The sequence below is a fragment of the Ammodytes marinus genome (assembly GCF_949987685.1).
Source record: "Ammodytes marinus genome assembly, chromosome: 18".
Classification (NCBI taxonomy): Eukaryota; Metazoa; Chordata; class Actinopteri; order Uranoscopiformes; family Ammodytidae; genus Ammodytes; species Ammodytes marinus.
The window spans coordinates 13832763-13849443 of NC_137222.1; the positions used below are offsets into that span (position 1 = coordinate 13832763).

The 16681-nt window shown below is 41.3% G+C and overlaps 1 protein-coding gene across 2 annotated transcripts in view; it reads right to left on the minus strand.

Annotated features, from left to right (window-relative positions):
* strbp (spermatid perinuclear RNA binding protein) overlaps positions 1-15053 on the minus strand; it is an 83906-nt gene extending 68853 nt beyond the window's left edge. For both annotated transcript variants that reach the window (XM_080047142.1, XM_080047143.1), the window contains exon 1: positions 14917-15053. The gene's annotated coding sequence lies outside the window, so the exon portion shown is untranslated. The remainder of the gene's footprint in view (positions 1-14916) is intronic.
* Between the last annotated feature and the right edge of the window lie 1628 nt (positions 15054-16681).

A 16681-nucleotide genomic window follows, 5' to 3' on the forward strand; every position in this document is an offset into this window, starting at 1 on the left:
AGCAGCAGATCAAAAATCATGTTCACCACGAGGTCCAATACTGTGGATTAACAGGACAAGAGGACAGCCAGCCAATCCATGCTAGAACCCAGCTAAGGAAATGGCTTATAATACCTATGTATTAGCCTGGTCCAACCAGACCATCGTACTTAATTTCATTTGTATAGAAGGTCTGGAACTGCTGTAATTGGTAAACGTTCACTCACTTGGAGGCGGGTGTCTGTTGAAGTTTAAAACTATTGGATCTGCCCAGTGCCACTCTGGATTAGCCAACCAATCGCATAACGTTTGGTCGTCACGTGTGTCATGAGCCGTCTTCTGACGGTGCATTCCAGTTGGACAGGGAACTCGGAAATTTCCGACTTCACTACATATTGTAGTCTATGGATCTACCGGTACCTGGCAACGGTAACTTGTTAGAGCCTAACGTTTAGTTATTTGGACAAGAAAGGTTGTCGCCGTCCATACTTTCGCGAGCAGATGCACTGGAACTCGGAACTATCAAGTCGGAAATCTCCTTCTTCAGAGTATAAAGGAACGCAGCATTCAACTGAAACTGGAGCGCGACCTCGTCATCGTTCTCAGCCACTCGCTCTGTTCGCTGATTGGACGGCTGTACATTAGCCGGAGAAAACTGAGAAATGCACTGCACACCCAGACTGACTACTGAAGGGAAAATGAAATTTGTCCGGAAGTAGGTAGGCGGGCGGAGCCAGGCTACCTATGTATGGTAATACAAAAGATTTGAGCTGGGGCTGTGTTACTGATGTCCAGCAACTTGTACAAAAGCTATTGTAAAACTAAGACTATTACTTTTCACTAAAAAATCTGAGAATTTCAGCACCATGGAGAGCAAACTTCCCCCGAGTATAATAGACAGACAGAGTTTTTTTTCCTACAGTTCAACAGATCCCATCAAAGTTGATCAAAATGATAAAAATAACAACTGAGCAACAAGCAACAACACATCATTATATGTGGACTCACCAGCAGCTGCTACAGTAGCAGATGTTGCATATTAGCTCCCATTAAAAAGACATTTTGATGAAATAGTCCAAGTTTCAAAATACACTTAAATTACAACTCATAGTACATGATTACATCACTCTTAAGAATCAAAGGACCCTCTTCTTACAGGAAACAAGTTGCTCGGAGAAAACCACATGGGACACATCATTTTCTCTGAAACGGACTTTATTAAAAAGTTATGTTGCAAACTCAGTAGAGTATTTTGTATGACTCCAGGGAGAGACAGCGGCAACAGATTACAGAGCAAATGCAATGTATCTTTGAATAAAAAGGCATGAGTCAGTAACATGGTCTTTGTAATGTTATCTTGCCCGCTTGCTGCCCATTCAAAAACTGCAGCACCGAATCATATCAGCGCCTGTTCAGAATCAGATTTCATTTTAAATTCACTGAGAAGTACAGTATAAAGCCCCCCCAGTGACATATCAGAACTCCTTTTATCACTAATGAGCTGAAGGGCCCAGTTAGTTTGGCTCCTCTTAACAGCAGAGCCCCAAGCTGGTAACAGAGATGACTGAGCCTTTTACTGCAGGAGGAGGAAGCCATGTGTATGCTAACAAGTTTGTGACACCATATCAGTGCAGTTTGCCTGGTTTCAGCTATGACCGGGAACAGAATGGGGGTGGTGTGGGGACACTGGCAAACACAGTTCAGCATTCTTAAGGTGTTGTGTCTCTGTAACCCAATGAGTCATTTGCAAAAGGGAAGGTGCCCACTTGGTATCCACAATGTCGTGCCCACACTCACTCGGTCGGAAAGCTAGAATCATTACCACAAGTATAGTGTCATTGCCTGTCTGATTGCACCCTAGAGCCCCATCTTTGCTCAGGTTCACCCAGGATGATTTGTGGTTTCCACAGTTTGTCTGTGTTTTGGCCTAGCAAGAGAGTCAATTGGACAATACAGACTTAAAGTGGCATGTTACACTATGTTAAAGAATGTGTGAACGCGTCCACTTGCATTAGATTAATTGAGTAACTAATAAAGTAGTTGATTTAGAATCACAGGCGGATGACAAACATCCATGTAAAGTTCTGAAAGTGGATTTATTTCAAACTTAACCCAGAAGACACATTAGCAGGGACGTTTGTGTAACCTCTTCATGTAATGTTTCAATATTTTCAGTTTCATCCAGGCTACTGCATTCACACCATTCTGTTGTCACAAAATGATGCATGAAACTGGAAAAGGATATTTGATATGTGAAGGATATTCACTCTTTGATTCAGTCCTGGGTCATCTCCCACACAACACACACAACGAGAATGTGATGAATGCCCTAAGCACAGCTCTGATGAAAAAAAAAACTATTGGGCACCAAACATTTTTGTAGAGAACAAACAGGCAGTGAGATGGCTTATTAATTCAAGAATTAACACCAAGAATCAAACGAGCATAGGCATAAACATGTCTGCACTTAAACCCATTCCCTTGATCTCCTGTTGTCCCTTTTTCTTTCAAACACACACACACACACACACACACACACACACACACACACACACACACACACACACACACACACACACACACACACACACACACACACACACACACACACACACACACACACACACACACACACACACACACACACACACACACACACACACACAGTTGGCTGAGTGAGGAGTGAGTGGTGGCTGTGCGTATGAATGTGAGGCTGACACACTGATGTGTCTGCTGGAGTGAGACGATGATCTGGCTCCAAAAGATCTCAGGAGAAATATGGTGAAGCTTCCTTGCCAGTGCTATGTGTGTGCTTAAAGGTGTGTGTGTGTGTGTCCAAATATTCCATTCTAGTATTTGAACAAACTATATGCTAGTGTGCGTGTCAGAGTGTGCACTGGTGTGTATGCGGCAGAGAAGCTTCAATCCCATAAATCCTACTTTATTAGATAAACATCCTAATCAGATAAAGACATTACACACACACACACACACACACAAACACACACACACACACACACAAACACACACACACACACACACACACACACACACACACACACACACACACACACACACACACACACACACACACACAAAGAGACCCACCAGCAACTCACTGATAATCTCCATTACCAATTACTGGTGATACGCCACAGCTTAACATGAAAGCAGCAATTAATCTGCTAACACCGGTCAGTGGGTCATGGTAGTAGAGAGAAAAATATTACTTGCTGACTACATACTGTGTGCCCTCACACACACACACACACACACACACACACACACACACAGACAAAATGTGTCATTGAGATATTTTCTTGAATGGCTTTTCAGAGGAGTATCATGCTAGGGAGATGCAACTCAGCTTTAGTGTTTTTGTTTTTTCTCCATGTGGTATTATTTCCCTCCAGTGCTTGTGTTCTCAAAATGGGTCACAAGCCTTCTTTCTTGTGGTTTCCCCAATCAAAGCGTCACAGATGCATGCTTACGAATGGTCCAATGGAGATGCACTATAGAGCCTACGGTTCTTTACGAAATGGTTTAAAAACGCCTGAATTAACAGAGATTTTTTACTGTATTTTTATTCAGGCACCTATCTATTTCCCACTCTTAAGGAAAAGGCAGAGTTGCGTCTCAGTAAAAAAAAATAAAAAAATTCTGATAAATTTTAAAAATGTACCTTTTGATTATCCTCAACTCTGCTGTCTCTTCTTTTGTCACTGGCTTGCGGTAAAGATTAAATCAAGTTGGTGATAGGCTGACAAACTCCTATCTACATGTTGGAGGGGATGGCCTTGCTCTATCTATGGCACATTCACATTGGCAGTGTTTCCTTTTTCAATCAAATGTGTTAAACCCGACCGGGATTCCAACTGGCAACCTTCCAGTCGCAGTCCAAACATGGTCAGCTCGCTTTGAATAAATAGCCCAATCTTCCAGGAAGTCGGAATGAGGGCAAGCTATGGTTTCCCTGATCTAAGCTCCTTTTGACGCAGTAAGCAGAGCTGGCACATTAGAAGACATGCAGGGACAGGGGAGGGCTGTGTGTTCTCATGTGTGTGAGTGTCAGTGTGAGAGAGCATGCTCAGAGTTTGGCTGGAGTCTGTGTAAATGGGTTATCAACATGCATACGTACGCTACCTGTGCTCCATGGTGCTCTCAGTGTGTGTGTGTGTGTGTGTGTGTGTATGTGTGTGTGTGTGTGTGGTCAAGCAGAGAGGTGACACTAGTTGAGTGTTCAAGCAGATGGGCCTCCCATGTCAAATAGTCCCACTGACCACATTCTCCTCAACCAGTCCATTCAATCTTAACAGCAGATGTACCTTAGATGTATTTTTAAAGGCCATACAAATGCAATAGAATGATTGCTGTAGGAACAATCTGAAATCTACAGCTGCCAATATTGCTATACCTGTATAGACTGTACTTCCTCGTCACTCATGTCAAAGATGTAGTCAAATAAGCATATTAAAAATGACACAGTGATAATTGGTGTAGAAAGAACTCTTGTGGTACCACTGCTGACTGCCCTTTACCAAAACCTACCACAGCAATGAAAAGACACGTTCTTAACCCTCCCCATGCATACGTATGCCACAAAAAAAACTATTTATGGGAAATCCACGATCACATCAGCCAGTAAATTGTAATACACAGAGAAAGCACTTTTGATAAATATGCCTTTCACCGCATAACACTGGAGAGTAAAATTTTTAATTTGGACTGGTGCTCAAAAACGAAGATTGATGTATCATCGGGTTAAAAACTATGAACAATAACGCTGCTATCTCATTCAATCCCCAATGTTACATTGAGCCAAATGACAGAGCTGTGGCCGTTTAAGGTGTGTACATTTAATGCAAGAGTGAATGGATTTCCATCACTTTCAGTTATACCTTCTTTTAGCTTCCTCCCACTTTGTGTAAGATGGATCAGCGTAAACCCACGTCGAGCGGTTTACAATGCCATCTGGAGCGCCTTCCCTCGTAATATCAAATGTCAATATTTGATTTGCAATCTCAAAGCAAAGATGGAGGTAAACACACTCGGCTGTGATTTTATTATTTACCGGCCTCATTAATTAGAGAAAATCTGGACTCCATATCAGGAAAAAAAACAATGTACAATAGATAGATAACTCTGCTTCCTCAATCGTCCTTATACATTTCCCAATTTTACAGTAAGCCAAATGATCGAGCCGTAGGGGTTTAAGGTGTGTGTGCAACAGCTGCAATAACTCCCAAGTTATCCGATTTGATTCCCAAGACACACTATTACCTGATAAGAGAATCCAAATAACAGGCTTCATTACCGCTGACTTTATTCCATATCCCTTGCCATCGATTCGATGAAACTTTTGTTCTTGCAAATCATGAGCTGAGTTAAATAAATCATAGATAAAACAGTGATATTTTTTTAGGACACCAGTGCGTGCCAGCAGCGCGTGCATTTGTTTGATAAGAGAATGAAAGAGAGACAGAGAGACCCCAGATGCGTCGCGTTGAGGTAATGTGTGTATATGTGTAAGATTAATAATGGTAATATGACAATGGTGAAGGAGATTAAACTTCGATTTAGTAAAAGTCGACCAGGCTTACATCGTTTTGTTAAGTTTGTTTGTAAAAAACAGACCAGTGCAAAAGCATGATTGAAACTATATTTAAAGAAAGCATTGTTTTCGCCTATGGTCTCGTTTGCTTTTACAGTTAATGTATGATCATCTGTAAAAATGGGCCTGTTTCGCAAACGTTTAAAAGTACCTCTTAGGTAGAGGGTTTACGTGACATTGTTGTCATTGTACTGCATTCTTAACGCAGTCAAAACAGGCCACTCCTCACTCAGGAGGAAGAACTCACTTTGACTTCTGAAAGTCATCTTAAAAGGTGAAGGCTGCCTTTGTCCCATTGTAAAGCGGGCCCGCACTTAAGCCAAAGTCAAAGTTAACAGTGAGTGAGTGAGTGAGTGAGTGAGTGAGTGACCGACCCTCCCCCCCCGACCAAAAACCAAACCCTCAACAGTGCATTTCAGGTTCAGCGTTTGTGTGGAGGGAGAGTGGTGCAAGCTGTGGTGCAGGCAACCTTACATGGCCATCTGTCACACTCTCTGCCTCTGTCTGTCTCACTGTCTGCCTTTGTTTCTCTCTCTCTCTTTCTCTCTCTCGTCTTTGTCACTCGGAGCTATTCCTGGATTCCACACTGAAGTGAAAGGAAACAGGAACGACTGCAGTGTCCGTTTTTTCCCTCCCCTTGCAAAGAAACCACTCTACCTCTTGTAACACACACTGTCTCGCTCTCACAACACACACACAAACACACACATACACACTGTCAATATCCCTGTGCGGATGCCTTTGTTCCTCAGCCAGTGGGGAAGATGTTTCCTAAAACATGTTTATGTTTATTTGTGTGTGTGTGTGTGTGTGTGTGTGTGTGTGTGTGTGTGTGTGTGTGTGTGTGTGTGTGTGTGTGTGTGTGTGTGTGTGTGTGTGTGTGTGTGTGTGTGTGTGTGTGTGTGTGTGTGTGTGTGTGTGTGTGTGTGTGTGTGTGACGAAAGCTATGTTCCTGTTCCTGCAGACGGAATGTAGGCGGCGGAGTGTGTGCTTGCATTTGCATGTGTGTTTATTTGCATGCGGGCCCTGGCAAAAACAGCACAGTTTGAAAATGAGATACGGTCAGCTGGATGGATTTGAGTCAGTAGGGGTGCAGATGGGTCCTTTATTATTGTCACGTGGTGGAGGCGTATATTCAAAGCAGTTGCACACCCTTTTCTCTTGCTATCTGTCCCTTTTGTTCAGTCTCTTCTGCACCACAGCACCACTGGGACTCTCACAAACTCCCTGTTGTGCTGACTGGAACTACTATATAGGCCGCCGGGGCTGCTGCTGCCATATCGGCCAATTAGAAAAGCTTTTACTAAAAAAGCTCCAGCCAATTGGATAGTGCTGCAATCCCTGGGCCAGATGAGACTCCTTTAAATGTGCTGCTGTATGCTAGAATCTGAGAAGTGGTGGGCAGACTCCTGTTTCGCTGACAGGCACCGGGCACCAGAATACACACACACACACACACACACACACACACACACACACACACACACACACACACACAAACACACACCCTGCAGAGGCAAGGAGTTAGAGACATCCCGCATCGCTAAAGAGTGTCCTATGCCACTGAGTGTGTGTTCTTAACTGACTCTTAACTATTTGATTCTAAAACATAACACACAGCAAAGCAGAACCCAAGTAGCCTGCTCCCATGGCACACACAAAACAGACACTAACGAATGGGTTTACGAAAGCATACAGAGACGGCAGCACTTGGAGAGGACAAACTTATGAGTGAAAATGGGACAGAGAGACCAGACATTTTAATTTTTTTAAATCCCTTTAACCATTTATATGGGGGGACGCTCTAAATCTTAGACATTGTTTTTTTAAAGAGGTTTTGAATTAGGAATGTAAGAGGTTATTAATTATAAAATTATAAATAAATATATTTATCATCTTGTCCTTTCTTTGTTATTATTATCTATTCATCAAATAAAACTGAACATTACTTAATAATGCACAAGTCCAAGACTCAAATCTAGGTCTGCCTTATTGTAGATGTAAGAAAACAAATAACTAAATACATTTTTTTTTAAATTGCAAGGGACTCCGAGCAAAGAAAACTAAGAAATTAATAGAAAGAAATGAGAAAGAGGAAAGAATAAAAAGGAGAAATACCAAGAGAAAGTAATGCTCTTAGAAAGACATAGTGAAAGAGACGGAGACAGACTGTGCATCCCGATGGTATAATACCAGCTCTGCCTTCCTTCTCCTTCTTTCTCATCCTCTTATCTCATCGATGCTGATAGAGAGTTCACTGCCAAGTCAACGCTTACAAGAAAGCGATCTGCGAAAGAGCTCATAGGGGCTTGGAGCATACAACCACACAGGTACACACACACACACACACACACACACACACACACACACACACACACACACACACACACACTCTTTTTCAACCTGGTGCCCACTCCCTGGTACACTGCTCACTTTGTAAGGCTGCCCCTGGATATTTGTCCATCACAGATAAGAGACACACACACACACATACACACACACACACACAAGTTACGAAGCAAGAAAGCCAAATCACAGACAATAGGGATGGGCGGTATTTTGAATATGTGTCACAGCTTGCTCTACATGGGATTTAGTAAATGACTATATTGCCAATATTGTGTACAAATTGTCACAGTTTTTTTTAAAGGTCTGTGCGAACCTCCCAGAATTATGAACGCTGCTGCTAAATGCCTCCCTCACCTCATTCTTCAAAGAGCATATCTACTTAGCCTAGCTCCTTTAAGGAATAGGGCAGTGTGCAATGTAACAAAACGAGCGTGCGGTCTTAGCAGGTATTAAGAGAGCTGTCGGCAGTAAAGTGACAGTGAATGAAGCAGAGCGGAGGGAACGGTTATAGCAGTATGTTGTATCAATTCACTTCCGGCTTGTCGAGGGTGAACAGCTATTTACTGAGAGCAGCGGAGAATTCAGATTCTGATAAACTCTGAAAATTCTCTGAAGATGCCCAATAAAGGAAAAAACACTGATAAGGAAGAGGACAAAGGCTTTGCCGAAGAAATGAAAAAACAGTTGGCAGACTTGAAGAAAGGAATGTTGGCAGAGTTGAAGAGAGAAATAAAAAGTGAGAGGGAGAATGAGCGAGCAGTGCGGAAGGCTGAGCTGGCTGGAATTATGGAAGAAGTGATGGGGCGTTTTGAGGTTAAAATCAAAGAGAAAATTGCTGCTGGTCTGAAGCCACTGATGAACGAATTGAAGGAACTTCATGCCGTCAATGTGAAGAAAGATCAGCTTTTGAAAGAGCTTGGAGATAAAATTGATGAACAGGATCAACAAGCAAAAAACAGAGATGTGATACTGACTGGTATGGTTATTAAACCAAGGTCGTATGCAACTGCCGTGAGTGGAGATGAAGAGGGCGATACAGGGAATGTGTCGGTGGAAAACCAGGTTGAAATGTTCCTGAGAAGCAAAGGCATTAGTCTGGATCTGGAGAACGTGGATTCCTGTTTTCTTCTCCCGAAGGGAAAATTCGCCAAAAAGCGTGCTGTCATTCTGAAATTTGTGAGTAGAAAGCACAAGATAAATTTGCTCAGTCAAGGCAGGAAGCTTAAAGGCGAACAAATTGGAATGAGCGAAAATCTAACCAAGAGAAACGCTTATTTGGCCTATCAAGCTAGAGGGTTAAAAAAATGTGGACAGGTCCAACAAACTTGGACGAGAGATGGAAGAATCTTCATCAAAATGAATGGAGCTACACCCGAAGAAGCTAAAATTGTGCAAATCAGAACCGAGGAAGATCTGGTTCAATTCCGGAGGGAAGAGGACCTGAACGACTCAAGCAGCGAGGATGAGTAACACAACTGATTGGATAAATGATCATGAAAGGCTAGAGTTATTAGCTAATCATTATGTGGAACCCACATTTTCGGACCCAAATGAAATAATTGACCCAGACAATCATTTCTACAATATCGGGAATAGAGACTGTCATTACCATACTGAGGATCAATTCATAAGTCGCTTTCATTCAAATGGGAAATTGTCCATCATTCATTTTAATAGCAGAAGTCTCTACACAAATTTTTCACAGATTAAGGATTATCTACAGAAATTCTCCAACCCGTTTAACATCATTGCTGTATCAGAAACATGGATTAATGATGGAAAAGGCATGGACTTCCAATTAAAGGGATATAAACTGGTTTGTGTCAACAGAATGAACAAGAGAGGGGGAGGAGTGGCCCTTTTTGTGGATGAAAATATAAGGTTTGAAATCGTAAATAGCATGTGCACTGCAATTGATAACCTTTTGGAATGTGTGACTATTGAAATTCTAATGAAGGATAAATGTTTAATTATCAGCTGTGTGTACAGAACACCCGATTCAAAAATGGAAGACTTTATAGAATACATGGGAGAATTGTTTTCTAAGTCAAATCAAAAGAAGATATTTATCTGTGGGGATACAAACATTGATTTACTAAATACTACTAATTCACTGACTGAAGAATTTGTAAATACATTGCATGTTATGGGTATTCAGCCCTTAATTACAAGGCCAAGCAGGATTACAGTAAATAGTGCCACGTTAATAGACAACATATTTACGAATGTTATGGGGGATGAAATAGAAAGTGGACTCCTGATTAATGACATAAGCGACCATTTACCTGTATTTGCTATATACGATTGGAAACAAAAGTTGCAGCAGAGAACAAACAAAGATATATTTGTAAGGTTGGAAACTGATGAGAGGATAGAAGCACTGAAAAATGACTTATTGACGCAAAATTGGGACTCTGTATACAAGGGGAAGGATGTTAATGCAAGTTTCGATTTATTCCTGCAGATATTTCAAAGGCTGTATGAAAAAAATTGTCCACTAAAAAAAAGGGCCTTAAAGCAAAGACATGATAAACAGTGGCTAACTAAATCCTTGATAAATGCTTGCAAAAAGAAAAATACATTGTACAAAAGATTCATAAAAGCAAGGACACCAAAGGCGGAGTTAAAATATAAAATCTATCGTAACAAGCTAAATAGCATTCTCAGAGACTGTAAAAAGAAATATTATGGTAAGTTGTTAGAAACAAATGCAAATCAACCCAAAAAATTGTGGGATATAGTAAATACAGTGTTAAGAAATGACAGCAGAATACATAATTATCCTCAGTATTTCCATGAAAATAACGTTAAGTTTGAATGCATGAACACTGCGGTAAATAAACTAAATGAATTTTTTGTTAATATTGGACCTAATTTAGCAAAAGGGATCTGTGGGAAGAGTGTAGGGGAGTCTGGCGAAAATGAAGCGTCTCTTCAACACTCCATGTTTTTGAAGCCAGTCGAGGCCAACGAGATAAGGGAGATATTGCTCGGAATGAAAACAAAGACCTCTAGAGACGCGCTTGGGTTTCACATGAAAGTAATCAAATCAGTGCAAGAAAGTATTATTAAACCCCTAGCACACCTCTTTAACCTATCTTTTCAAACAGGAATTTTTCCTTCTAACATGAAAGTAGCTAAGGTTATACCATTACATAAGAATGGTGATGAACATTCATTTACTAATTATAGACCAGTCTCACTTTTAACACAATTTTCTAAAATTCTGGAAAAGTTATTCAGCAATAGACTTGATGAATTCATTACTAAACATCAACTTCTGTATGACAGTCAATTCGGCTTTAGAAAGAATCATTCCACCGCACTGGCCTTGGCTGAATCGGTAGAAATTATTAGTAATGCTATTGATCACAAATTGTACTCTATAGGAATTTTCTTAGACCTCAAAAAAGCATTCGACACTATTAATCATGACATCCTTCTTAATAAACTGGAGAAATATGGCATTCGAGGTTTGGCACATGACTGGGTCAGAAGTTATTTACATGACAGGAAACAATTTGTGAAATTAGGGGAGTTCACATCGACATGCTTAGATATTGTTTGTGGGGTCCCTCAGGGGTCAATCTTGGGGCCGAAATTATTCCTGCTTTATATAAATGACATATATAAAGTGTCGAAAGTCTTAAGGTTGATTTTATTTGCGGACGACACAAACATCTTCTATTCGGGGAAAGATCTGAATAATATGGTTGAGATCGTAAACAGTGAATTGACTAAGTTACATGGGTGGTTAAACCGAAATAAGTTATCACTAAATTTAGAAAAAACTAAATTCATGATGTTTGGCAGGAGAGCATCAGATGTCGCTGTAAAAATCAAGGTAAATGGGATTGAAATTCAAAGGGTCAAGCAACACAAAGTCCTAGGGGTAATAATTGACGATAAATTAAGCTGGAAACCACAAGTTAGCCATCTCAGGGGCAAAATAGCCAGGAGTATTTCTATACTTTGGAAAGCACAACATTGTTTCAATCAAAAGGCCTTGCTTGTATTATACTGGAGTTTAGTTTCCCCACATCTGCATTACTGTGCTGAAATATGGGGAAACACTTACAAAGGTACATTGCACCCGTTGGAGATTCTTCAAAAGAAAGCAATACGAATTATTTACCAAGCCAATTACAGGGCACACACTAATAACTTTTTTATTGAAGGCAGAATTCTCAAATTACGTGATGTGGTAAATTACCACACAGTACAAATTATTTACAAGGCTTCAAAGAAAAGCCTTCCTAACAGTTTACAAGCAATGTTTGAAGACAGAGAAGTTTCGCATGATTTAAGAAGAAAAGGTAAATTCACTGAGAAAAATATACGGACCACACTTAAATCCTTTTCGATATCTGTAAATGGTATTAAGCTGTGGAATGGACTTGATGAAGTTGTCACAGGGAGTTGCAGTTTGCGCAATTTCAAAGCAAATTATGTTTCAAAAATTATTGAAAATTACAGACTAATAACCTGAGCACAATGTCAATGTCACTTTCATTACAATGTTGTAACAAATAATACAGGCCAGCAGACAGACTTGTTTTGGAATACTTTTGCAGAAGTGTTTAGACTACCAGTTTAGTAATGGAACAGGCCAAATACAAGGCCACTTCACACTTTATACACTTGGCATTGTCACAGAAAAACTGAACTGTGCTGAACTGATTTTAAAAGCTTAAGCAATTAGATTAAAATTGACTGTGTATTGGACTGCAGATTCTTAAAAAAAAAGTATGTGTATATATATATATATATATATATATATATATATATATATATATGTGTGTGTGTATATATATGTATGTATACATATATAGCTATATATATATATAAAAAATAATGTTTTTTGTTTGTTTTATTTTTATTTTGTAACAGTAATCTGTGTATCTGAATCCGAATTTGATGAAAATGGGGGCGGGACCTGATAAGCCTTTGGCTTCTTCCGTCTCCCTTCGGACAACACAAAGTATGATGTATGAATATTTGCAAGAGAAAATTGTGTATTGTGTGGAATTGTCCGAAAGAATAATAAATAAATAAATAAATTAAATGCACAGAAAAGGCTACAGTATGTCAGATAATAAACGCTGCTGCTTCTCAAAAAACAACTAAATACTGTTGTTGGAAAAATGAAGGAGGTCAGCCCTAGATGACAGCTCCATTGTGCTTCCCACTAACGTTAATGTCTTTAGCTGAGCAGGACAGGCTCAAAGTAACAGTATAGGTTTTTTGGCCGCTTTGTGTAACGTTATCTGTAACTAAAACACATAAGGCAAACAGGAATTATCCTACCTATAATGATTCATTTTAAGCTATTCCGACGCATGAGAAGATTTCAAAATATATTGCGATATCATGTGTGGCGATATAGGGCTAACCTTAAAATATCTCAAAATAATTTGTAGGCCATGTCATTTAAATGCTAAATCACAATTTCTCAAACACAAACAGCAGTAAAAGCCAAAGATGTAAGAACACCATCTCTCCCTCTTCTCTGTGTATTCACAGAATCCACTGCTCACAGCAGGAACATTATATTACTGCAACAAGCAACAACTAAATAAGTCTGTGTTCCCACTCTATAAATCAGCTCTATCTAGGCCGGGGCCGGGGCATTACAACAATGACACCCCACATTTCTCTCTAAGCGGGGCAGGTGTGGCTGGGTGTGCTAGGAGGGACACCACCTCCTGCACATGAAACAGGGTGGAGCAGGGTGGAGCAAATAAAAATAACCCAAAGGCAACAGGCCATTAATCAAGCCCACAGACCACCAGGCACAAAGCACTGATATACTACTGAAAGCAGCGGCACAGGCCAGTGAGCACCACCGGACCACAGCACAGCACCAAATACAGCTCAATTAGTCAAGCGATCAATGCAGGAAACACAGCTGCCCACCATAGACTGTATAGAAAAGAGCTGCCCACACATACAGTAGAAAATGACAAGAGCGTCTGCTGCTCTGCAATTGTGCTGTTTCAGCAGTGTCACAGTTGATAAGCTGATATGCCTGTTGTCTTTCCATGTAGGCTACTGTAAGACAGAGCCAATAGGGTGTTAGTTTACGATTACCCCACAGGTTCAGGTATGCCAACAAGCTGGTTCAGCAAGAAGAGAGGGCACTTCAGCATTTTTTACTTTGAGTGCACGCGCGCATGCACACGCGCAAAATAACAAACACACTGGCACACACACTCACACACACACACACACACTCACACACACAAAAAAAACAGAGAAGGTATAGTTTGAGGAAATAACCTCGAAGATGAAACAAGGCGCTTCAATTTTGGTTCCCTAAAACGGTGCCTCGTGGAGGTTAAAAAGGGGAAATGAATAGCCTACAAATGTAGTACAAATTCTGAACCAACGAAAGCAGTTGTTACATAAACAACCCCCCCCCCCCCCCCCCCCAACTTGCAGATACCCTGATAACAGAAGTAGAATTAAAACAGTAATTTTAAAAAATACCTCATTATGTTATCAAAATAGCTTTAATTTCATATCGCGCTGCACAGTGCGGAAGTAGGCACCTGCTATAATAGATGTGCTTCAAACAAACCGCCACCTCCTGTCTCCTCATATTAGTTTATTCTTCCCAGGATAGCCTACATTAGTTTCACACCAAAACTGACTGAAAATACAGTAAACTCACAAGCTGAGGAAAGTTGACGTTTCATCACGTGTAAACTTCCTCTTTTTGTTTTTAAATGCCACGGGCAAAAAGGAAAACAAGGACGGTTCGACAGACAATGTAACAATAAAAAAGACAGAGCGGATATAAAGTAGGCCTAGCCTAGTTGAACTTTTAAACCAGGAGCACACGCGAGTTAAAAACAAATTAGCCCAAACTCATGCCGGTAGAATGTCCTCTCTCTCTCTCGGGATGACAGCGCTGAACTTAAAGCACGTAAAGCATTACAAAAGCATAGCTATGAAGAAGATGTCAACCAACTCACGGTGTCAGTAATAAGCCGGTAAGAGTCTGCCGCTTCCACCAAAACATAGAAATCCACAGAGGCGAAAATCCGAGCTGCAATCCAACAAATGCGAGAGCCGTTCTGAGCTGTCAGCGTCCTGCCGCAACGAGGAGAGTCACACACTACTAGTGCCTTGACAACCAGGGCAGCGAGCGAGAGACCGGAGCCGCCTGCTGGTCTCAGATCCCTACAGATGAATGGCTGTCCGAGTGCGCATGCGCGGGTGAGGTTGATTCATTCCGGTGGAGCAGGACTGTGGAAAAGGCAAGAAAAAAAAAACATAGCAGGGCAAAAAAGCGCTGTTTTTATTTATTTCTCTTCAGGAGCATGTATTTGAGACAAAGAGATGTGGCAGTGGAAGATAAAACCGCAGATATAGCTATGTAGCCTATACAACAGCTGAAGAAAAAAAAGTCTGAATTATAGACTTAAAGAGTAGCAGCTAAAATGGGTTGAACACATCTAATTTGATTCATGTTGGGCTGCTACGACTATTGATCATTTCTTTCATCATCACATTGTTTTCAGATGATCGATCAATCGTTAAATCAAGGTCATAATGTGTGTGTGAAAATATGAATCAGAGAAATCTGAGTAGAAAGTTGATGCACAAGTTATTTTTCCTAATTGCTCTATAAATGAAAAAGAATTGGGCACCACAATAATTATATCCTGTTGGTTAACTGATCTATTTTACGTCCAATCCTGTCAGCATTTTCTAAGGATATTGTCTAAACAAGGTGTCAATTTTTCTTTAAATCGCGATCAGAAAGACCTATATGACTAAAACGTGGCCATGACTCCCTCTCCATCCAAGAAAGAGAATCATTACTCTCTCCCAGACAGTCTTATAAATAATTCAGCAATAAAAGCTTGCCTCTTCTCTGCTTGCCTGGTTGCATGCATGCAGCACACACACACACACACACACACACACACACACACACACACACACACACACACACACACACACCATGCACACACCATGCACACTGCACGGCGTCAATTTATGCGGGCGTTACCAATTAAAACAAATCTCGAGAGCAAAATAAAGTTCAATCCACATTCTTGTTGCGCAAATGGCTGTGGCACCGGTCAGCCAGATCAGTCGGGGATTACGAGGCTTCTGTCAACTATCAATAGCCTCGTGTTGCCTGCGAGAGAGAGAGGGGGGGGAGGAGAGGGGTTGCTGAGTTTCAATGCGCAGACGGTGCAGAACGACCAGCCAATGATGCTGTTTGTCCTGTCTAGGGATCAGTGGAAAGCAAAAAGAATCGCCCCCCCAGCAAGCAAGCGACGTCCAATTTAATCCAAACCATCCTGTCCCAAAGGTCCCAAAGCCCCGCATGCACTACCCCTAAAAGAGCAGCTGATAATGGGGGGTGGGGGGGGGGGCAGAACAAGTGTAGGCTATAAGCCAGCAAATAAAGCAATTTACCTGCACAGCGCTCCCGTTCAAGCCCGCCGTATATGTTATTACTTCTCACTCTACGGCTCTTTCAGCGCTGCCGCTCACTCCGGAGCTGTTCGCTGCCTGCTGAACGGGGGAATTTAGAAGGACGGGATTTGTTCACGTGGTCACGCTCTGTGTATCCTAATTGGCGGAGCGCCGCTGCCTCCTTGCTCGCACCTGTATACGGTGAAAGATATACAACGGTGCCGGGGAGGTGGGCGGGAGGGAAATAGAGACAGATTGCTGCAGGATAGCCAGGATACAGCCATGCATCATATGGGTCGCTCCTTC